The sequence below is a fragment of the Callithrix jacchus genome, chromosome 4, assembly GCF_049354715.1.
Source record: "Callithrix jacchus isolate 240 chromosome 4, calJac240_pri, whole genome shotgun sequence".
In the NCBI taxonomy this organism is placed as follows: domain Eukaryota; kingdom Metazoa; phylum Chordata; class Mammalia; order Primates; family Cebidae; genus Callithrix; species Callithrix jacchus.
Window position 1 is genome coordinate 133,484,973 of NC_133505.1, and position 26,041 is coordinate 133,511,013.

General features: G+C 35.9%; 1 long non-coding RNA gene across 1 annotated transcript; it reads right to left on the reverse strand.

Annotated features, from left to right (window-relative positions):
• Nucleotides 1-14,014: 14,014 nt before the first annotated feature.
• LOC128931680 (uncharacterized) lies at nt 14,015-16,564 on the reverse strand. Its single transcript, XR_008480407.1, has 2 exons — nt 16,406-16,564; nt 14,015-14,411 (listed from the first exon to the last, which is right to left on the reverse strand). It is a non-coding gene; the product is annotated as an uncharacterized LOC128931680 (long non-coding RNA).
• Between the last annotated feature and the right edge of the window lie 9,477 nt (nt 16,565-26,041).

Genomic DNA, 26,041 nt, shown 5'->3' on the forward strand with positions numbered 1-26,041 from the left:
ATATATTTTGATGATACGGTAGCAGAAGTTATTTATATTAATATCGATCTACGCAAGGTAGAATCTTAAAATCAACTAGAAAGAAATGTTAGAGAAAAATTTCTGCCTTGAGGAAAGATGTGAAATCAAGATTTTTCTGGAAAAAGACTAAGATGATTTTAAACAGTTCTAGGTCATTCACAAATAATCAACTAGTTATTATTTACATACACACATATTTTGAGTTATATGGAATGAATTTAGGTTAAATAAACGTTTGAGTTATATAGAATGAATTTAGCTAAATATAGGAAATTTGAAAGTAGAGAATTGAGAATAATAACTAATATAGTGGTCTTCAGTTACAGCAAATAATATCTTGGTGAATTAGCTACATTTCCGCTTAAGAGGAAGGAAAGTAATTGGTGAAGCTTAAAGGGCTTTTCAATGTAACTCTGCTTTAAAAGTGTACGAAGAAGCCGCTACATTCATAAGATGTTGTTATTGTTGTTGTTGTTGTTGTTTTTAGTCACTTTATTAATAACCTTTCGACCAGTTTGAAGTGTTCCAAAAAATCAAACATTTTTACTATTTCCTCAGGGGATGTGAAAAGCACTTGAACCCCTATAAATCCTTCTACTAAAATTTTGCAAAAACTGATATATAATTAAATTAGCACAATTCTGCAGCACTTGGTCCCTGATGACATAAGGGCCTTTGCTTCAGAATGATAGGAATACACAGTTTTTGCATTTTTCTCGGTGGGTAGAATAAAATAAAAGCTTCATGTTTCTGGTTTCTCTGCCCTAGGCCAGGTGTCATGAGTATTTGTCCAGTTTTATTTCAAAACAAGAAACTAAAAGTGGAAGAGGGGAAATTTCCACTCTGGTTAGGATGAGAGAGGACATAAAACAGAGAATGACCAGGTTTCCCGCAGAACCTCCATAATTTACCGAATAAGAGTTAACACTTCTTAATGAGCTGATGATTACCAGGCCTTCAGCCATCTGGCTCTTCTTATCTCTCTTACCTCATCTTCAGTCCCTTTCCAAGTGTTTCTACCCTCTCAGCATACCAAACTACTTTCAGTCTCCTCGATGTTACATCCTTTCACCTCAGAATCTATTAAGTATGAATTCTTCTGCCCAGAGCATGCTTTCCTCTATTCAGGCAGGAACTATCTAAATTTAACATGATTTTCTTCTAAGAATCTTGAGTTAACTGGTTTTCTTTACTTGTGTTCTCATTATGTTACATACTGTAGATTAGTGTATTCAAATTCTAGCTCATTGTTCTGTAATGCGCTTTCATGCAATGAAGCATCGTTTTCTAGAGTTCTTTGTGTCTAAGATTCCGGATAAAAATTAAGATTCTGTCACTTAGATGCCTCTGTGGAGGATATAGAAGAGAAAGTGACATGGGATCATCTTTTCACACCTTTCAGTTATTTCTATGGAGACATAAATGTTTTCTATGTTAGCATGCTAGTTGCAAGGGGCAACAACGATATATTTGTATCAGACCACAGCTATGAAAAGGTGGGGTTCTTGTGTTCAATAATTACAATGGCAGCTCAACAAAAGTCCATCAAGGTAATTATTTCATACTATGTAGAAAAAAATGTGACATAAAGTTCTTTATTATTTCCTATAGTTTCTAACAACCATGTTTATCATTATCTTAGCAATTTTTTAATCAAACTCTAGAAACTTTATGTTGTAAATTTAAGAACAGTATGCAGAAGGTAACTTGATGAAGCATAAATTCATCCAAGGTAGAACTGTTACCCAGGAATTACCTTTGCTGTTTGCATCTCTGGGCAAGCCTCAATATAAGGTTATCTATGACACTCTTTTACAAGTGCTACTTTGACACTTGCAAAAGAAACTCTATTATTCTATCTTATATGATATTATTCAGATTCTCGACTACATGAGGAGAAATAGCAGCTAAATATTGATATGCTTTGGGTGTGTTCTTACCCAAATCTCATTTTGAATTGTAGCTCCCACAATCCCCATGTGTCATGGAAAGGAACTTGTGGGAAGTAACTGAATCATGGGAATTGGTTTTTCCCAGGCTGTTCTCATGATAGTAAAAGTCTCGCAGGATCTGATGGTTTTATAGAGGGCAGTTCTCCTGCACACACTCTCTTATCTGCTGTCATGTAAGAAGTGCCTTCGCTCCTCCTTTGCCTTCCACCATGATTGTGAGGCCTCCCCAGCCATGTGGAACTGTGAGTCAATTAAACCTCTTTTACTTGATAAATTACTCAGTCTTGGGTATGTCCTTATAGCAGCATGAGCATGGGCTATTTCAAATATTGCTTTGCATTTCTGTGTGAAAAAAGAACAGGAAAACACCTTATAGCACCAAAACCATTCCATAATAACTCCCAATCACCTTAACTACTAGACTAGGTAGTATCTTAATTTTCCCATTTTTTTCTGAGACTGAGCTCTGTAACAACTGAATACAATGAAGTATTAAGTGCTGATGTAAGCAAGTCAACAGAAAGTGCTCATAAAGTGACAGGTGATATTAAGAGTGTGCTGTCATAAATGTAGAAGCAAAACAAAAGGCAAATCTACTATATAAGGGGATTGGAAATGATAACAGGGTAAGTCATTGAACAACCAACCAGGTGATTTTGGGGATACTATGGTGGGAGCAAGCAGATGCTCTAACCCTTGAAGTCATAAGGTAACAACTTTGAAGCGCTATTTGAAAAGGGTGTGGCTATCACTTTTCAGCCTTTAGGCTAAGATAAAATGTAGAAAAGGATGTGGCTATAATAAATTTGAAAATAGTTACATAGATTTATTCAGTTAGACATTAGGATCCATCATGCTGTTGAGCTCTTAAATTACTCTAACCACTGTCCTATTGTGCTTTTATTTTGAAGGGCTAATTTCTTTATGATCATTTAGTTCCCAGCTAAAATCCTACTTCTGCAAAATATCTCATAAATACCTCTAGGTAAAAGGATCCTATCCCTTTTTCCTTTAATATGTTGCCGCACTCCTTGTGATGTCAACATTAGTAATGTTCTGTTGTATGTAGTAACTTAACTATGGCAGTCTGTAGTCCCTGCCTCAGTGCTGATGGGAGCATTATGCATTTAGATGATTCCCAGTGGAACTTTATTGAATGAATAAAAGGCCTGGTGCCCGGAAGCAATGGCTCACACCTGAAATCCCAGCACTTTGGGAGGCCGAGACGGGCGGATCATGAGGTCAGGAGTTAAAGACCAGACTGGCCAACATGGTGAAACCCTGTCTCTACTAAAAAATACAAAAATTAGCTGGGCATGGTGGCTCGTGCCTGTAATCCCAGCTACTTGGGAGGCTGAGGTAGGAGAATTGCTTGAACCGGACCTGGGAGGAGGCAGAGGTTACAGTGAGCCAAGATCACGCCACTACCCTCCAGCCTGGGCTACAGTGCGAGACTCCATCATAAAAAAAAAAAAAAAAAAGACCTGGTACAGTTTGCCAGAGCAGAGATAGTGAGGCATGGCCTAGAAAACAAAGACCCGTAACAGGAGTAAGAGAAATGAATTTTAGCTCAGCCGGTAGATGGCTTAGTAACTAAGGCATCACTAAGGCCTTTAGGACCTTGATTTCCTCATCTGTGAAGGGATTTCTAAAGCCTCATCCAATTTAAATGCTCCTATAATATCTGGATGCTGTCCATATACTAGAATAATAACTACTTTAATTGGCATCACCAGTATATAAGAAGGTATAGAAATAAACATTAATGTGGTAGTTAATGGAAACCACAGAATTACAGATTTACTTCTTTAGTTTGCACACATAGAAATAGGGCCATAAGATATTCCTTTGTATAAAACATGGTTCATAAAACAACTTTCCACTAAAAGTGCTACATAAACTGTAAAACTCCTTTAGCTAAAAGTTTTTCATGTGCCCTAAAAGGATATAGAAACAAAAAAGAGAAGACCAGGCTGGTGGTATGTAAACTGATGGTATGAAAGGATTAATGGCATGCAATCTTCTTTAATGAACATTTTGTCTCATAACAGAAGGAGGTGTCACTACACCAAAGGAAAACAGAGGTTAGAATCTAATTCCTCTGTTCATGGTAGCTGTTTTTTTTTTTTTTTTCTTATAATCTGGTACCATCTCTACTGATGGTTATGATTTTTATATAAAAATTGATACATGCTCAGAAATATTTTACCAACATCACAGCCTAAGAAGTTAAATTCTTCTTAAACTTGAAAAAGAAATAAAATAATAAAAGAAAATGTGAGCCGTGTGTGTGTGTGTCTGTGCACATGCACGAGTGTGTGTTCATGTGCATTGGTAGCGAGGACAAAATGGAGACATCTTTCTTTAATTGTAATGCTGGTGATTTTGCTACATGGTAGCTTTAACTTTTTAAAATACTCTATTGACTTAAAGGAAAAAATGCTCTGAATTAAGTACCAAAAATTGTGGTGTGGCTTTGAACCGTTGTGAAGTCTTTGGATATAAAGATGACATCTCACATTTCTTTCAGCCTATGGCACCTAGTCCAGTGCCTGGCACATACTAAGTGTTCAGGACATGTTTATTGAATTAGGTTTCCATTTGTGAGACCCATTCACTACTGATATATTCTTATTAGGGCACTAATCATATGAGCAATCATAAAACCATGAAATTGACACAAGAAGTACTAACTAGAAAGAAAATTTCAATATTCACAGGCCCTATTTGGCCCTAAAATTATATAGTCCCTTATGATTACATGGTTCTTTATAATAATTTTATGGACCCTATACTATATGGAAGCTCTGATGGAGAAGCCAAGGAAATCCTTTTCCCTTTCCAGGTTCTAGGATTCACCAACACCAAATTGGTTGCCATACCATTCTTTTCCTTAACCACAATGTTTAGTCATTTGTGACACAAATGAGTGACTCCAGTGCCAGCTCAGACAATATCCCAATCAGGTGGCTTATTCCCACATACAATACTAGTTGTCACATCCAACACTTGTGAATGTGAAAATGTAAACCAGTCCCCTTTCCATTTAATTTAAACTTTCGTTTTTATTAATTTTCTGAATTACCATATCCTTTCTCTTTAGTTCCCCCAACAGAACCTTCTCAAACATTTATGAGCTTTAGTCATCAAATAACATACTTACTCTACCTCACTCCACTGTCAAACTTTATGGTCTTGAACTTTCAAGTCTATTCTAACAGCAAAGATCCTCCAAATCTTCCAACAACTGTTAGAGATATCTGTCCTAAGCTTAGAAATAATATGTGAATAAGTAGGCCAATGTATAATGGAAAATGGCATTTTTATGTTGGAATTTTGTTTACAAGTAGAAGTGAAGCGGGGGGGTGGGGAAGACAGAGAAATAGAAGAGGCAGGAAAAAGAAAAAAGAGGCAGAGAGAGAGAATGAGTTTCTACAAATTCACTGAGGAATTTGGTCAAGCTGTAATTTCAGCCACTGTAAAAGCTGACAGACTTCTCATTGAAAGCTACCAGACACTCTTCTGTTTAACAACAACACATACCATGTGTTCAAGAGTAAAAGTATGCCATTCAGTTAGGAAGATAAAAAGCTGTTTGTCTGATTTCTTAATATATTATGGAAAGGAATGCAAATAAAGATTCTTTATAGTCCTGTTTTTTTTCTAGGACTTTTGACTGTTTAAGCTAAATAATGATAGTGATGATGATGGTTATGATGCATCAATGAGAATATTGCAAATATCTCTGCCAGTAAAAAAGAAATAAAGTTTTAAAAGCTGCAGAATTTCCTACCCCAACTCAAAGATAAAGCAACATTAAAAGGCAGAGATAGGTCCTTTTATATATGCGTAGCTATCCACATACATTTACTTTGTTTACCATGAATTGCATGTGGTGTTTTACTCTACTGAATCCTAGATAATGAGTCAGAGTGAATGGTACAACTAGCTGACTTAGTTTATTCATTCCAACTGCTGATCAACTCCAATAAAACCAAAACAAAAAAATTAGCCAACTGAACTCTTCAACTGTAATGGTTGATTGATTGAGCAAATAATAGAGCCAACAGTGCCAGCCAGACTAAAATCTCAGCCAATCATTGGCCAGTTAAAAGAAAGCAGCCTCCTGTGACTGGATATGCAATGGCTCTTTCTTCAGCTGCTCATTCTATCTTGGGGTAAACCCAAAACAACTCCTGTGTTGAGGTTTATACTTTTTTAGAGAACCTGAAATAAAATACTATATTTTGCTTAGATTTAGACCAGTGTCAAATCTTATCACTCTTCCCACTGGCTGGCTGTCACTTTTGAGTTTTTTGTGAATGTTAACTCAACATTAACAGTTCAAATGTTTCAATTAGGTTCATTGCAGCGAAAAGAATCATGTTATTAGATCATTCCCGATATAGATTAGGTTTTATATCAGTGGCTGCCTGCCATCTTAGCAGTATGGAGACATGCATTTTCAAGGCTTTAGCTGCTACTTGTTTTTGTGCACGAACAGGAAATATTGGTAAAAAAATTGGGGCTGTGAATGACAAGAGTAGAAATTAAAAAGTATCATTGAATGATTTTCTATAGTGATGAAGAATGAAATTTTTATCACTTTCAGCTTTGCTCTTACATCTGTTTCCTGGAAAGAAGAAATTCAGTGCCAGTAACAAGTATGCTAATTACAATTTGGGCCGTAGCTTCAAAATCTTTTAAGTAAATGCTGAATGCTTTAGTTCAGTCAGGAAATTTGCTAAGACACATTTCTTCTGACAGCTGCCAAGAAGAATGTCTGTTTTTAATACTTGAAAGATATACTATATTTGCACTTTTCAATAGCCACAGTTTTATAGCTCCTATTGGAGCCTTGTTGAGCTCCTGACTACATTTTCAGTATTGAATGTCATAAGGTAGTTCACTTAAAATTGGTTTTATTATTATTATTTTTTAGTGCCAACCATACAATGTCTCTGGACAGCATTTAGTTCAGAGTCAAAAGAGCTAACTCTTTCATTTTTTTAGTCCATGTAAAGTCAGTATCATTGAATGACAATAGACCTAGATGTCCAACCTGCTGGTACCCCCAGTGACCAGGTTTAGGAGCCCAGTGGGAGTGCAGCCCGGCAGCCTATTCATCCTGGCCATCTTCATGGGCAGTAATGGTCTTCATACCCAGGTCCATTGCACCACGATCCTTATTAATTTCAGATAGTCAGAAAAATAAGCATTGCTGTACTATGATCTCTTCATTTCCTTTGCTTAAAACTGGCATAGTACTTCAGTTGAAGCAACCAAATTAGTGACAAGTAGAAAAGATTTTCCAAGTCTAAGTTTCTTGCTCATTATGTTTATAAAGAAAGTAGTAAAGGCAAAAGTAGGCTTCATTTCAAAGAATCCAGCTCATTAACGTATCAAAGAAGATTTTTGTAAATATTTTACATAAACTTCTTTCATGGCTTCTACCTATTCTTCCCTACCGTAATAAGGAAACCTAATTCCTGTCCATCAAGAAAAATCCAAATATATTTACAATTGGATGGACTTGGGCCAAGCTATGTTTTCCTTAGCATGACTTTGGGGTTGTCCTTTCACTGTACACTTTCTCAGCATATGATTTCAATATGGTTGAAATGAATGCTGACTTTCCAAAACAGGCAACAGTCTGAAAATCTTGGCAGTTTATGGGCAAATGACCTATTTTTCTGCCTGTTTAAACTGTTTAATAAAACCTCATGAGAAATACTAAAAATAGTCAATGCCTGGAGATTGTTCTTTTCACTTGCATAAAACCAGTTGAACTGATTGTCTTCAGAGAAGGAGCGGCAGCAAATGGATACTTAATTAACCATAATTATCAGCACCACCAGCAATGCCTTTGCCATTTCTACAGTCTACTGTATGCCAGAAAAATCGCAATAGATACTTAAGGTGCAAGATATCATTTAATATCCATAAAAATCATGTAAGGTATATACTCTTATTCAATTTCATAGATAAGGAAACTAAGTTAGAAAAGTAACATAACTTATGCTACACAGCTGAAATATGGCTGAGCTGAGATTTACATCCAACTGTTTAATTACAAAATATTTTCTCTTCCCAATCACTTTTCTCAGAGGAAAGAAAGTAGTAGAGGGCAGGGCAGCTTTTTCCCAGGATGAATTAAGTAGCAAAATATTTGCCTAATTATTTAACATATCTAACCACCTGATAGCATCTGGGCTTAAAATATTGATAAAATATATCATGAACTGCATAAGTCAGAAATCTTGCTTTACGTGTCTGACATCATCAGAACACAAAACGGGAAGATGTTTGTAGATGAGAAATGCTGTCAATACTTACAACTGACTGCAGACTATACCTAAGTGAACATCTGGTTCAGAACCAAAATGACAAAAAAGCTAGAGGTGTTATTGTTAAAAGAAAGAACAGTAACTTAAAGAAGAATCTCAAATTTTCTCAGATTTTTTAGATAATTTTAGATGCATTTAATGCCTGAACTACATATAACTCCAATTATGGTGAATAATCAGGTAAATAATCAGATGTGATGGAGTTATATGCAATCAATTTACTATTGCATATGTTCTCTCTATAGCTCCTCTCATTTTCCAAATCCAAAGCACTACTTTTAACAGCAAAAACCACAATTACTTTTGCACCAGACTAATAAAATGTGTTACCCAAAGCTCAACTCAATAGTTATTTCTCAGTATCACTTGGAAATTGGTTCTACAATCCCTGTGGATACCAAAATCTGTGAATGCTTAAGTCTCTTATATAAAATAATGTAGTATTTGTATATAACCTACACACAACCTCCCATATACTTTAAATCAGCTGTAGACTACTTGCAATACCTAATGCAATGTAAATGCTATGTAGTAGTTGTTACACTATATTTTTATTTGTATTCTTTATTGTTGTATTGTTCTTTTTACAACTTTTAGAAAATATTTTTGATTGGGTATTGCATAGAACCCTTGGATACAGAGGGCCAACTGTATTATATTTCTAATGTGAATAGTGGAAGTAAAGCAGAATAGTTATTGACTAATTCTAACTTTTAATTTTTACTAATATAACTAACTCTTGCATTGGCTTTTTTTTTTTAGCCCTAATACTGAATCATATACAACCTTATTTTTTTCTACAACTTTGTATTCTTTATATTTACCTGCTATGCCAAATTTCTGTTATTCTCTACATATTTAATTGCTGTTTAAACTTATTTTACTAGAATGAGTCTTTCACTCTAAGTTTTTAGTCCTAAAATATTATTAACCAGAATAGTCACACTTTCTCCCTAATTTATTATCCATAAAATTGATGAGCATAACATATATATTTTTTATTCACATCTTGGCTAAACAAAAAGCCAAGAACAAAGGTATGTCATTCTAATAACCATCTACCTCCAGAGAGATGGAAATCTTATAATCAATTAGATTGAACATTCAGTTGCTATTGTCCTTATATCTGGTTAGTTTCTTCATCACCTTCATAAGAAGAGATAAAAATAGATGTCTTAAATTTACTTTTACTTTTTTACCATATTTTCTTATTTCATGGTTTAGAACCCCACTCAAACAAGAAAACAAGACATCTTAGTTTTAGGGAAGCCATGATAGGCAAAATGAATTCTATTTTTTTTCTTATGGTATTTATAAACTGTTACTAATAACTCATCACATCATTACTTATGAAGAACCCCAAAATAAAGGCACTGCTCTGCTATTAGTGGAAACAGCTTTTGTTCTCTGTCTGCCTTTCTCCCTCTATCTCTCCTGAAGAATCAAAACTTGATAATTTCTTACTTCCCTCTCATCTCATTCTCGCAATTCTTCAGAGACCACTATATTTATCAATTTAATATTTTATTTTGTCAGTGTTCTAGAATATAACTCTACCAGATTAGGAAACTTGCACACATTTGGAGATTCTAAAGCTCTTTGATCATCTCTTTACAATTTATCTTACTTTGATCAGAACTGAATCTGCCTTTGCCATGCAGTAGTCTACAGCCTTGAAGTCAGTAACCAAACAGGAATTAAGGACTGTTGAAGTCACTCCTGCCATTTCCTTCGGATAAACTGACATCTTACTTACCGAATTTATCTACAGAGTTCAGGGAAAAAAAGAATCAAAAGGAGGAAAGTTCAGGGAATCTAGAAGCAGCTGACCAATCAGCAAAGGACAAACTGACTTTATAATTAAACTACCTCAGCTATCCCTCACTGTCTAAACCAGCACAGCACAAAAGTGTGGTCCATGGAGCAGCACCATCAGTATCTCCTTAGAGCTTACTGGAAGTACAGATTGTCAAGTCTCTTCTCAGACCCACTGACTCAGAATCTATGAAGATAAGGCCGGGAATTTGTGTTTTATTAGTTTTCCAGGTGTCTTATCCATGCTAACGGTCTGATAACCGCTCTTTCATGCCAGATTATATGGGGAGATGTCCCCAGGGCTAAATTCTCAGTATAGTTGTAGGGCTGTATGTATATACTAGAAAGGAAAGAAGGTAAACCCAATACATTTATGCTTTCAATAATGTTTACATAATGCTGCATGTTAACTCCCTCAATTCACTTCTCAGATGTTTAGAATAGTAAATCTTCTAAAGTAAGTTATGGTACATGAGTGAATTAAACATAAAACCTGAAGTTAAGATGTACTTACTCTTTGCTCAGATCCAATCCATTCTTCACAGAGTTCTCATTTGCCTCTTCTGAGTAATCCACTGGAACTCCTTTTTCTCACTAAAGTTTAGGGTTTACCAGGAGCTTGGTCTAGTAATGTGTCTTTACAATGATTCGGTTCCTGATGTCTTTTCTATTATAAGGTATTGCTAAAAGCTTATTCTTCACTGCAAAATCATGTGCTGATTCACTATTTAATGAAAGTTTGAGAAAAACCAGGGCTATGCCTTAAGAGACAAGCATAGTGGAAAGCACATCAGTTTTAGAGTCAGACTGGTGTGACTAGATGTGACTCATGGTTCTGCCACTTATTAGCTATGTAATCTTGAACAACTAAGTTTTTGAATTTCCATTTTTTTGTCCATTGGGTTTGTTGTGCAATAGTTGTTTACTTATACATCTGTCTGTTTATGGATTTATTTACATGTGCTTATCTCACTACAAACAGCTGATGCAGTGACTAATGAAATAATAAATATAAAATATCCCGCCCTTTGCCTGGAGCCCAGATGTTTAATAGTAGTTAACTCCCTCTTATGTTTTCTTATTTCTTCTGCTTCTGAGAATTATTTTCACAAATAATTCAACGCATTTATCTTTGGAACAGACTGAATGTGTGCAGTAACTAGCAACCTGACTATTACAACCCAAACATAAGAGGCTTTCCATTCTAAGCCTCTGCTATCCAATATGGTGCTCTTCCGTGACTCTTGAGGACTTCAAGTGTACCTAGTTTGAATTCAGATGTACTTTAGGTATAAAATAAATACTGAATTTTATAGTTAATATGAAAAATGAAGGAATGTAAAATATCACACTAATACAATTTTATGATTATGTATATATACATATTTTGATTATGTCTTAAAATTATATTTCAGCTCTATCAACATAAATAAATATATTATTAATTTCACCTGTTTACTTTTTCAAATGTGCCTACTAGAAAATATAAAATTGCATGTGGGGCTCACATGTGTGGCTCTCTTTATATTACTGTTGAATAGCACTGTTCTAAGTTATTGGCCTTTAGACCACATTTTCCCACCAATTAAGTGGTTTTTAGTTTTAACTCTTCTTTTCTACTTTAAATATAGCAATGTGGGGGCTGGAAAAAGAAAATATGATATATATACATTATGCAATATTCTGCATCCATAAAAAAGAACAAGATCATGTCATTTGCAGGAACATGGATGGAGCTGGAGACCATTATCCTTAGCAAACATAAGAACATGTTCTCACTTAAAAGTGGGAGCTAAATGATGGGAACACATGGACACATAGAGGGCAAGAACAGACACTGGGGCCTACTGGAGAGTGGAGAGTAGGAGAAGGGAGAGGATCAGGAAAAGTAACTAATGGGACTAGCCTTAATATCTGGGTGATGAAATAATCTGTATAACAAGCCCCTATGGCACAAGTTTACCGATATAACAAACCGGCACATGTACCCCTGAACTTAAAAGTTAACTTAAAATAAATTAATTAATTAATTTAGCAATATTCCAATCAATGGTCTCACATTAATGATTTATCAAATATTTGTTAATAACTACAGAGAAAACAAGTCCTCGATGAACTTGCTTGCATATCACTGTTCAAAAAATTAGACGCATAGGAGGGGCAGATCAAATTATGCACAGCAACTACCCACTCTGGTTTATCCTAAGAGAACTACACCCTTCATTGCCAGTTTAGTAAACATTCTACATAGGAGAAAGATAGTAGGGCTAGAAGTTAAAATTATACACCTGAACTGATATGTACTGGTAAGCTGTCATTCTTTTTACAACAAACTTTATGAGTAAGTTATTTGCTTAGGTAGTACCGTATTTCAAGGCATACACTACATTAAAACTATAGATAAAATTGCCTATTTTCCCTTCCTTTCTGCCCCCAAATTAGAAATGCCTTTATCCAGCATCTTTTCCTGTCTTTTCCTTATTGAAACTAATAACATGTCCTAGTTTACACATGAAGTCTTTCCGAGGTCAGTTCAACCTGTTATTTGACATTGTATATTTTATATATATATATATATATATATATATATATATATATATATATATAAAACAACTAGAAAAGGCATATATATGTTATATATACATGTATTACATATATACTTTATATATATATTACAAACAAAAGACATATATATGTGTGTGTGCATATATGTATTATATAAAACAGCACCTGTTACAGGGTATATGTGTGTATATATATATATGTATATATATATATACACCCTTCCCTAAACATGATTCTTTTTGTTAGCTAATTGTTTTTCAGTGTAGGTCTTATCTACCTATCAATGCTCTTAACCCTTCAAGGAGATTACCTATATTCCTTTGTGTCCCTCACATCCTTTGTTTGCGCAGAGTAGGTAACTTTGACTATAATGATAGTGATGAAGGTAAAAAAGAGCGATATAAAAATGAATGCCTATGAATATGTGAATTACAGTTACAAGGTCATTATGAACAAGAAAGATCTGTTTGGCATTTTGGCTGAAATGCCTTTTCTACATTTCAAATTTATCAAAGCTAAAACTAAATCCTTGAACTTCTTTTTCTTAACTTGATCTTGCTTTTCTGATTTCTATTTTATTGAATGGTGCTACCTTCCCTTGACTCAGATAGGTATATATATATATATATATATATATATATATATATATATATATATATATACCCTTGACTCACTCTCCCCTCCACCCCCTACATCTAACCAGACTCCAGTCCTGTTGATATGCTTCACATTCATTCAGCTATTTCAATCCTCTCTGTCAACCCCCTGTCTCCATGCCTCCTGTCTTCCCCCAGCTCTCAAGCCCATCAGTGGAAAGTGTTAAAAACACAAATTTGAGCATGCCATGCTTCTGCTTAAAATCCCCATTCCGTTTTGTTACTTTGGAGTAAAGTTTTAATGTTTTTACCATAACATGGTTCATTTATAATACTTCAATGTTAACTCTCATTCCTGTTGCTCCTGACCTCAAATTTGTGCTAACATTATTTTGGTTCTCCTAATCTACCTCTCTTTTCCCTATCTCTGGGCCTCTCCCACTGTATTCCCTCCACGAATGCCCTCATTCCTTCTTACTTTATTAACTCCTCCCACCTCCTCCAGTCAGTTGACCCTGGATTGTATGTTCCAATGACATTGCATAGGGATCTGATTATAATGTTTCTTGTCTGACTCTTCCACTGAAATGCAAACAGTCAGGGCATGCCTCTTTTGCCTTTATAGCTCTTCCCGTTAGTACTGTGTCTGTCTGGCTCATGGAGGGACTCAATCATTATTTTTGAATAAAGAAGAAAAAATTTGGTAGGGGTGAAGACAGCAGGGAGATAAAGAAATTTATTTTATTATTCTACTTGCTTTCAAATATGTAATTTGTTAAGTTCATTCCTGAACCATCATTTGGGGACATAACCTTGGGCTGTTGCTTTTTGCTGCTGATTTCATTACAGGTTTTTTCTTGAGATTAGGTTCACAATTTTAAGAAGAGATTGGTTGTAGATATGTTGTGTTGCCTCTGTTGCCTCTGTTCTGTTCCATTGGTCTATATCTCTGTTTTGGTACCAGTACCATGCTGTTTTGATTACTGTAGCCTTGTAGTATAGTTTGAAATCCGGTAGTGTGATGCCCCCCGCTGTGTTCTTTTTGCTTAGAATTGACTTGGCTATGCGGGCTCTCTTTTGGTTCCATATGAAGTTCGTGGTGGTTTTCTCCAGTTCTGTGAAGAAAGTCAATGGTAGCTTGATGGGTATAGCATTGATTCTGTAAATTACTTCGGGCAGTATAGCCATTTTTACGATATTAATTCTTCCTAACCATGAACCATACAATCTTTGATAAACCTGTCAAAAACAAGCAATGGGGAAAGGATTCCCTGTTCAACAAATGGTGTTGGGAAAACTGGCTAGCCATGTACAGAAAGCAGAAACTGGACCCCTTCCTGACACCTTACACTAAAATTAACTCCAGATGGATTAAAGACTTAAACATAAGACCTGGCACCATAAAAACCCTAGAAGGAAATCTAGGCAAAACTATCCAGGACATAGGAGTAGGCAAGGACTTCATGAACAAAACACCAAAAGCATTGGCAACAAAAGCCAAAATAGACAAATGGGACCTAATCAAACTCCACAGCTTCTGCACAGCAAAAGAAACAGTCAATAGAGTGAATCGGCAACCAACAGAATGGGAAAAAATTTTTGCAGTTTACCCATCTGACAAAGGGCTGATATCCAGAATTTACAAAGAACTCAAACAGATTTACAGGAAAAAAACAAACAAGCCCATTCAAAATTGCGCAAAGGATATGAACAGACACTTTACGAAAGAAGACGTATATGAGGCCAACAATCATATGAAAAAATGCTCATCGTCACTGGTCATCAGAGAGATGCAAATCAAAACCACATTGAGATACCATCTCACTCCAGTTAGAATGGTGATCATTAAAAAATCTGGAGACAACAGATGCTGGAGAGGATGTGGAGAAAAAGGAACACTTTTACACTGTTGGTGGGAGTGTAAATTAGTTCAACCACTGTGGAAGACAGTGTGGCGATTCCTCAAGGCCTTAGAAATAGAAATTCCATTTGACCCAGCAATCCCATTACTGGGTATATATCCAAAAGACTATAAGTTGTTCTACTATAAGGACACATGTACATAAATGTTCATTGCAGCACTGTTTACAATAGCAAAGACTTGGAATCAACCCAAATGCCCATTGATGATAGACTGGATTGGAAAAATGTGGCACATATACACCATGGAATATTATGCAGCAATCAGAAATAATGAGTTTGTGTCATTTGTAGGGACATGGATGAATCTGGAGAACATCATCCTCAGCAAACTAACACAAGAACAGAAAACGAAACACCGCATATTCTCACTCATAGGTGCGTGATGAAAAATGAGAACACATGGACACAGAGAGGAGAGTACTAAACACTGGGGTCTATTGGGGGCAAATGGGGAGGGCCAGTGGGAGGGGGAGGTGGGGAGGGATAGCCTGGGGAGAAATGCCAAATGTGGGTGAAGGGGAGAAAGGAAGCAAAACACACTGCCATGTGTGTACCTATGCAACTGTCTTGCATGTTCTGCACATGTACCCCCAAACCTAAAATGCAATAAAAAATTTAAAAAATAAAAATAAAAAAAAAAAAAGAAGAGATTGGTTGAACACAATAGCTAACATTCATACATCAAATTGGCCTTTCTAGGAACCAATCCCCAATCTTTCCCAGGAAGCAACAGCACCATGCTTTTACAAATGGAGCTAATTTGTCAATTGTAAATACCTGTTCATTACTTCCATTGTGACAGCCAATGGCAATTAAACTCAATTAGTCAATCAATCCATTTAAACATTAATGAATGCGTGTTCTACATTCAGCACTGTGCTAAAAAATCAACAAATTCTAAATGAATATGGAGAATCTGGAACACAATTGTAAGAAATTACCTGGGTGAAAAAAAACTCAATTAAATACAAGAAGTAATCATAGAGAAATACTGTGCTAAAGGGGTACTTCTGAATCCACACAACAGAGTAATTCAGAAAGAAATTTTCTGTGTGGTATTTTATCAACAAATATCAAAGAACTGTCAACATCAACTAGAACTTCAAAATGAGCAGGTGAAAGATACTGACCTAAAATGAAAAAAAAAAAAAGCCCGATGGAGTTAACAAGGTAGATGTTTACTCACCAAAATCTCTCAGTCAGTAAAGCTACAGTCATGAATGTCTGCTCTGTTCTCCCTGTTTACATGAACAGTATAATGCCAAATATAGGGCATTCAGCAATCACTAACTCAAGTCATCCTTCTCAGCCAAAAAGTCTCCCTGCATGGGAGCAGCAGCCAAGGTGTTTTGGTCAGGCACTGTGAAATTGCCTTGGCTGACTAGGCCTTATGTGATTCCAGCAAGGAAATAATACCCTGTCTTGTTGCTCCATCACATGTGCTCCAGAGGGAGAAATGGTATCAAGGATTCCCTAGCATCCTATCACATGTCATGCTCAAACTTCCAAACAGTACAAGCTAAAGAGGTATAAATGCTTTGGGCCGCTTTCTTTTTCTAATCAACAAAAGACAATATGTGTTACACTGTTGAAAGAAAACATGGCAGCTTATATAATTAGTTTAGATAAGTAAAAAGTCCCTTGGATGAGGAACAATTTTAATCCATAAACACTGAGCTTACATAGAAGCCATAGATGAGTCTACTACTTGCATGGATTGCTAATGATGGAGGCTGGAGTGTAGTGGGATGATGCTAAAATGAACAAAGATAGGAAGGAAGGGGCAAGGTCAGGAATAGGTTCTGATTATACACTATGCTGGTTCAGTCATTTAAGCTATTTCTTAATAGAGTGAAACATTTCAAATACCTTATTTTCTTCTTTTAATAGTGTAAAGTATGAAACTATCAGCAAAAAGCAATCTGTAACTAGAAAATAAACAAGTATATCTTGTGGTTCCTTTTTGCAATTAAACTTAATGATACAGAGGAGCAGGGTAGAACAATAAAGAGAGAATCTACAGTTAATTTTGCATCTTGGCTCTACTCGTTTTCAATCTTAGGCAATCTATTCATTTACTTTTATTATTTCTTTCACTCCTGTTTCTCTTTATCAGTGTTTCTCTCAAAGTACATTTTTTTCTTTAACTATATTTAACTTTACATGTACCCCAAAACCTAAAATGCAATAAAATACGTATTTAAAAAAGAAAAATATATATTTAGATATTTCTGTGTCCCCTACATTACCAAGTACAGAGTATTACACATAGTAGATGTTCAATGTTTCTGTAAAAAGCAACAAAGTCTGTATCTCAGTTTAAAATGTCCACGGCTCAACTGTAAATGGCTACGCTAATAACACAGATCCTTTAATTTGCAATAGAAATTCCAGGTCATAGAAAACTAAAATACTTCCTTTAGAGAAGTATCTCAAAGAAATTTGTTGATGGATAAAAAATAGTGTTTTTGAAGTTTAGCAATTTTTCTTGTTGTTTGATTAAAACCAATAATAATGTCACTTAATACTGAGAAATCACTAGAAAAATAGTAAGCACTTTGATAACATTGTCACTTATTAGTCCGTCATTGCTAAAATTATATATTTTAACTTTAATATAATACTATGGAAGCCCAATTAGGTTTGCATTAATTTGGCTTAGGATTTTGAAACCAATTCTTGCACTGCCAAGAGTGATAACAGAGGCAGGAGAGAAGTGCATCAGAGAATACAAAGCTCCATTGCAAGAGGTTTAATTTCATCACATATGTTGCCATGCAGATTTGTAGGAAGGAAAAAACAAATGTGTGTACGTGTGTGTACATGTTTTTTAAATAATGATTTATATACAAAAATATTCCTTAATTTGCCAGGACTTCTACCATTACTTTTATTTACCTTCCCGTAAATCCTCAAGATAGTAATGCCTCCATTTTACAAAAGACTGAGACACAAAGATTAATTAATTTATTTAACATCAAAGTGAATGCTAGCTTTGGTATTAGAAGCTATCATCACCTGATTCACACAGTCTTTGAATCTTTCTATTATTCTATTTTGACATAAGAAAGATTGTATCATGTTCCAATCCATGTTTCTACACTTCAGTAGCAAAAATACACCCCCTGCCCACTGTGACCAGCAGCCGCAGCCACAGCAGCAGCACAGTAGTGGCTATAATAAATTGAGCCATCTTAAAATGTTTTAAATCCCTCATTCGATTTTGTAAGAGTGAATTGACTTTTTAAAGCGCTCCAGTGTTTTCTTTGGGTCAAATTGTAGGGAATGCCTTTTTTCTTTTCAAACCTACTAAACATGTTCTACGGCTTTAGAATAGTTGAAGAATGCGGAGGACTTAAATTCTGACTAGAGTAGATATGAGGTGGCCTTAAAAATGAAAAAAACAAAACACGCCTCTCACATAACATATGTTTAATGCATGCTGCTTTCATAAATGAGGTCTCTAAAAAATTTATTTCTACCATCAGCTGGAATTGTAGGCAAATCCCCAGTTCCCTCCTACTTAAAATTTGCTGTTTCAAAAACCGCTTTTCTGAAAGTGAAGAAATTAAAGCATTGGGCAGATTTCCATGACCACAGCTGCTAATAGTAACTACCCCTTTTATTAACTCATCAAGCATTTACAATCTATACCACTGTTTTGCATAGGTATCTTGGAATAGATTTTTCTCTATATGTATATCTCCCAATAAAATTTTACTTTTTAAGGGTAGGTTGACACAATAAAATATGAGCAATCTATGATGTATACATTCCTCTTAACAAATGTTGACTGAGTGATAGCACATTTTGTTAACAATACTTTTCTCAAAGCGTGCTTCTGAGACCACCTGAATCAGGAGCACATGGAGTATTTGTTATAAATGTAGCCTCTGAGACCTGGCACCAAACTTCTGAATCAGACTCTCTGTGGATAAGCCCAGCAATGAGCCTCATGGACACCTGGATTTGAACATCAGTGTACTAGAGGATAACAGCGGGGGTACAAGAAGTTATAAATGCAGACACAAAAGATGATGTAAGGTTAGGGCAGGCTAAGTAAAAGCAATGCACCAAAACCAAACTGCTCATCTCTAAATTCTGCCTGACCACTTCGCAATTTCCTGCCCTGCAGGTTCATAGCCCAAGTCATTTCTCACCAAAGATTATTAACTTTCCTTATGTGGTGAGATTTCACTGGAAATTTGAATCGTTTTGCCAGAAACATCACCAGTGGGTTCTAAAGAAGCTGGCTCCAGACAGCCTGTTGACTGAACAACCATGCGTACTGCTATAACTTGGCTCCCCAATGGACTGAAGGAAGTTCTGTAGGTTGGATGGTCTCTGAAAACAGTAGTTCAAGGAGTAGGACAGAAAACACTAAATGTAACTTAATATAGCACACAATTTCAACCCTGACAAGGACCAGGTCTGATCCTATGTGGAGATCGAATTACAGAGGGACACCTCATCCCCCCGACCATTGGCAGCCTCTGTGGGAAAAGTTACCAAGCAGCTGTGCTACCTTATCTAGTCAAAGGAAAGAAAGAGGTCATCAGATTCCAGGGCTGCCAGTTGTTAAACCTTTATAAAAACCACTAGGGGGAAAAATTGCCTACAGGGTTTTAAGAAAAAGATACACAAAATAATTCTAATTCCTTTGAGAACATAATCCAGGATTTATTTTCTGAAATAAAAAGCTGGAAGAAAAAAATAAACACACATTAAACTATTAATGACCAAATAGCACTTAGGGATTTGACTATATTTTCTTTCCTATACTAACATTATGGAGCCAAAGGCAGAATTCTCTGGAAGACTAATCACAAATAAAATTAAGACTGCCAAGCATTTCATCAGCTCCTGTCAAATTTATTTAGTGTATTATACTGGGTGACATTAGTAAAAATAAATAAATAAAATTAAATCTCTTACCCTAACCAAAATAAATAAAAATAAAAATAAATAACCATTAAGTGGACCAATGGAAAAGTCTTGGTATCATACAACAATCTACTCAGTAAAATCTTTAAAAGTAAGTTAGTAGCAAACCTAACCTCGATAGTGATAAATCTCATGTATATAATGTTAACCGAAGCTAGAACAACCACACGCTGCATTGAATGTTTTATTTTTCAACTTTCCCTATAATAGCCTAAAACTAAAAACGTCAAGTTCTAAACTTTTCATGGGTCTGAAAGTAACCAGGGTTTTCTAGAAGTCGGTTTATTTTGTGAGGTGCGGGAAGTGAATAATTCCACTCTGCTTCTGCACAGCCTCCAGGGCTGCTGGCTCTCCAGCCTTGAGACTGACTCTGTTTTACAGTTATCTTACGTTTGTTTACCCCATCTTAAAGCCTAAGCCTCTTAGGTCAAGGACCCTGCTTTTGGTGGTTTATCCTTTCTGAAGCAATATACTCCTCTGTAAATAATTGTGTTTGGCCATCCCAAGACACTTCAGTTGAATATTCCCATAAAAGAGAAAGCTATTTAAAGGGTGCTTTATAGTTAAAGCACAACAGAACACTTATTGAGTCTTTTCCTATGAGTTCCATTAATACATACAGAGCTTGGGAAACTCGAGGCACAGTGAAGCCAAAGTCACAGTCAAGGAGGTTTAAGTGTTTCTTAGAGAGGCTGAACTCTGGTCAAAATACTACTGGCAGAAACTCCAAATCAGGTAAAAAGTGATTAATCTATTAATTATATAATTATTTTGTGAAGATTTGAGACCAAAGAACTTATGTATTTCAGTGAATTGGCTATTTTCTGAGGCATTAAAGATATAACTAGATCTTTGTTTGTTAGCAGAGTTACTGTCATAGTACGTATGTGATGAATTTCCCTTTTCTCTAGCTGGTATGTGTGCTGTGGTTTCAAACTTAGGGGGCATCAGAATCACTGCGAAATATTTAAAAGCATTAATACAGCAACATCCAGATTTCAGAGCCTTGCCTACCCACTGGTGGTTCTTGGGAATCTGCAGATATACAAATGCGAGATGTACAGATGTCCAGAGGCAAGTCTGGTTTCTGATGCTTTGCTGGATTGGCAACCACTACATATGCCCAAAGAGTAGAATGGATTTCCACAAGGTGCTGCCCTGCACTTATCTTAAAGACCTAGTGTCTCTCTGGTGTGTCATCCAAAAGGAGGACCTGGAGCCTCAAACTCAGAATTCAGGTGCACTTGCAATTAATCACCAATGCAATCTCCTTATATGAGAAAAAAGTCACCTGAGAAGCTTTATAAAAATACCCATGCCTGGTCTGCTTCCCAATATATTCGTATTTGATTGGTCTGAATGGAACCCTGGCATCCATGAGTAGGTTTTAAAGGCTTTCCAGGTGCTTTTAACATGTAGCCAAGTTTAAGACCCACTAGAAGGGATGAAAAGGTGCTTCTACAACAACCATCCGTGGAGTACTTAAATAATAACCAGGTACATTGCTTAGATTCTTGATATTTAAGTTTAACAATATTTTGAGGAAAGTAGCAAAATTCTCATGATGTAGATGAAAAAGCAGAAAATATGCTAGAGTATTCCTACTCAAAGTGTGGTCCATGTATCAGCCTCATCACCTGAGAGCTTGTTAGTAATGCAGAATACCATAACCCAAGCCAGGGTTTCTGTATCAGAATCTAGTGTTTTAACAAGATTCCCCAATGATTTGTATGCATCTTCAAGTTTGCAGGGCACTCTGCTAGAGTTAGGATGCACACCCATGAGGCTTCTCTGAAGAGTGAACGAACTGTCCCTGCTCAGGGCTTGCCTTGCATATAAAACTGTTCAGTTAGTTCCAATAGGAAGGCTTTCCTCAAAAGAGCATAACTGAGTGAGATGGGGCTATATCACCTAATTTTCCTACCTGAGCTTTTTTAGTCAAGTAACTACATATTACTTAGTATACCGGATATATTGAAGGGAACTTAAAAACAATAATAAAATAATCTATAACAGACCAACTTTTGTCAGATACTCTGAACTATGGCTTTTGCATTACTTACCTTGACCTTTGTTTTCATGTCTGACACTTGAACCTCTGTTTGACCTCTCAACTCCTGGCCTTGACCTTGCCTCTCCTTAAATCCCAACAGGGCAAAAGGTAAAGGAATTTTAAATCCTACATACAAATGAAGTACTTACGTTAGGTAATATTTGTTCATTGTTCACTATCTCAGCTCTGGTGTTAGGACTCAAAGATGAATAGGGCAACATTCCGGATTGTAAGTAGTTTGTAAATTAAAGGGAAAGACAGACAACAACAGATCACTGCAATATGTATGACAGATGAGAATACCGTATGTTGGTAACGGCATAAGATCCATATCTTGTATGCTGCTTGTTGGAGTATGAATTGCTGCAACGTTCCTGTAAGCAATTCAGTAATATATATTAAAAGTCTTAACATGTTCTTGAATTTGGATAGTTCACTAGTTCACACATGACACATTGAGGAGTCATTGTACGAGCTTTAGTAGGGAGGACGTGATCAGATTTATATTTTAGAAAGTTTACTTTGGCTTAATACAGGGAGTGGATTGGAGGGGTGCGAGCCTGGACGCTGGGAGATTAATTAACAGGCTGTTGTAGCAATCCCACATTTTTCATATCTAAAGAAAAATGAGAATCTGGAATGGGGCCACAATTATGTCTGGCTTCTTTGATTCTAATATGTTTCTAGTTTTACCTTAAAAGTGCCTCTTCTAGGAAAAACTCAGAGACAGACAAGAGAAACAAAACTTTACAAAGATGTTTACCATTGTGATGTTTATAACAGTGAAAAAAATTTTAAAACACCAAAATACCCAACATCCCAGTTATCCTTAAACAAATAATATATTAATTGAATAGAAATAGTCATTCAAACAATATTCATGAAGAATTTTAATTAAGTCGACCTAGGCATATGGTATGATGTGTTAGGCAAAATCCTGCGATCAAAATTATCCAAACATCTTAATATAATCTGTAAGTTCACGAAAGCTTTAATCTCTGCCTAACTCTTCTTCCTGTATCTATGACACTGCAGCTGTATAGAAATTCTGGTTCTTCTCTAAATCTAAAAGTTCTGTCACAATTCTACCCTATTGAAAATGCTGGGTTTGGGGTTTCTTGTTTTACAAAAGTACTTTTAGTTTTTCTACCATGAAGAGAAAAGCTATGAGGTTGTCGCCCCCATCCTCCCATCTCCCCTCTCATGTAAGAACAGCCCAGGTTTCTAGAGTCATTTGTTAAATTAATTTGTTAATTATGTATGCTATTATCCCTTATAATTTTATGAACATTAAATGTTCTTACTTTCCTTCAGCTTGATTCTGGTGGGTAGATTCACCATAGAACTTGGAACCGTATTCTCCTCCATGCTATTATTCAGAGCCTCTTCCTCATGGTGATCGATTACTTTACTGTCACAAAAGAATTCTTAGAGAAGCCAGACTCTTCCTTCTGCATATTTGAAAGTCACCAAACAATGCAGAATATATCTTTAATATGCTTTTCTGATTCTTCAAAGATTGAGTAAAAATGCTTATAAATAAGTTGATAAATGAATATGTTTTTACTTTGCAAATAGCTGCATGGCAAATAATCAATTATTAAAGACCCAGTATAGAGGAAAAATTCTTGGGCTTTTTTTTATGGTTGGAAAAGAAGTTTTTTAAAATTAAATCAAACATCATAGTAAGAATTGATTTTAATAGTAATAAAAAGATGCATACAAGGGAGGGGTTAAACCATGTTTAATTTATGTTCAGATTAGTGCCAAAAACATTTTTTGAGTAAAGGCTATTTGCTAAATTTAAGAGTGTAGGGAATATGGAGCTTCCGCCCTCTGAAGGCCCATAGTCTGGTTGCAGAAATGAACGTGTGTCTAAATGACACTAGCAATGTTACACCAATAGAGTACAAACACTGTAATAAGGAAGAAATTCACCTCGGAAAATGTAGAAAATCTTTTTGGAGCAACAAAGATTTTTAAAGGGCCTTTATAGAGAAATTGGATTTCAGAACTTGATGTTTACAGGAAAATGCAATCTAGACTGAGAAAACAGCCTGAGCGAAAGTCTAAAGGATTTTGCTAAGCGTGTTTGCAGTCAAATGAGTACACGGACTGACACCGTGGCTGTGTGGAAAGTCAGAGGTGGGAAAATTGGATGGACACATTTAGAAAGAGCCAAACTTTGGTATTTGAATGCTTATGTTGAAGTATTTAAACTTTATTTTATTTTTCATATCCTGGGGATTCACTGAAGGTTTTTGTATACAGGCAATGACGTGATTAGATCCATGTTTTGGAGAGACTACTAAAAGTATGTAAGAAGGATACCAGAGGGGAGAACCTGGAGGCTGGTCGCTCCTAAATTGATCTCTTAAGCCCAGACCACTGTCACATCTCTCTGTTGTGTTTCAATGTAAACATTTAGAAAAACCATATGATGTCTTATAATTTATGAGACAATGTCCTAGAATACTCCAGTACTTTTAGTGCTGAAATTTTCTAATTCCCTATTGACATTTATCCTCCCTCCTGTGTTTGCTTGCACTGTTCTATTTGAATCAGTTTCTTCCTTAACATGTTGTTTAATTCTTCTTTTTCTCAATTTTTTCCTATTTCATTCCATTGAATTTCATGCTTTGATTTCTTTCCTTATTAGCGGCATCATAGTATGTAGGCCTTTAAGTCTAAAATTTCCTTCCATTGATGTTGGTTTCTGATTGGTAGTCGACATAACTAACAATTTGCTACATGAAAAACCAATATTGTTTTGAGGCTGTGCTCCAGCCATATGCAGAGAGTAGCCATGTCCTGAACCCTTGTCTTCTTGCCTGGAACCAGGCATTTGCTGAGTACCAAGCCTTTCTCAGATTGTCTCACAAGCAGGGCTCCTTCCTCATCGAGTGTTGCCTGGGTCGCACTACAAATTATGGACCACTCAGGCTTTCAACATTGAATCAGGAAATGATTCCAGCTGCAATGCCACACCACCAATGTGGCAAGTATTCCCCTAACAATAGGGACAACAGCCTAAGACTTTCAGACTCTCACAGTATAAAAGGAGGAGGGAGTTAGACAACTACACATATAATTGTAACACAGTGTAATGGATACAATATATAAACATACTGCATTAATCTTTCTAAAAAGCTGCATCATGAATTGAATTCTCACTCTTGCAGACCAGCAGTCACTTCCTCCTAGGCTAGTCACACTTGGTTCCCATACGAGACAAGGCAGTGTATTAATGCATACTTTTGTACACATTTACACATCAATGAGTGACATAATTCAAATCTGACTTGAACATTTTCACTTGGTGAGTAAATTAGAGCTCTGTTACACTGGCAGTGAATTCACCAGCTGGCTGTAAGTAATGCATCAATTTCCACCTCTTAGTGAACTTACACAATTATGGAAGAAAAAAAATGATTTACTTTCCAAGAAGAAAAAAAAAGTGCTGAAATCAGGACTATTTTAGGACATCTGCAGAAAATGGCTGCTTGTAAGAACTTTGTGATTCTGATGTTCCCACTGGCAATTCTTCACTCCACACCAGAGATTACATGAGGTTAGAGCTACTGTGTATTCATTGGCACTTGGGCAGGAAAAAGTTTGTTCTTTCCTCCCTTGTGACATGAGAATGTTTAAGGTTTCAGGATGCATTTAGGGCAACTATCGGTCTTCCAAAATCAGTCCATCATATTCAGTGAAAAGAAGCTTAGATCATTATATTATTACTACAGATTAATTCATCTTTATGTAATGCTTAAGAAATAAACTGCTTCTCTACTATTAAGTACAACAGCCCTATAAAGTGAGTAG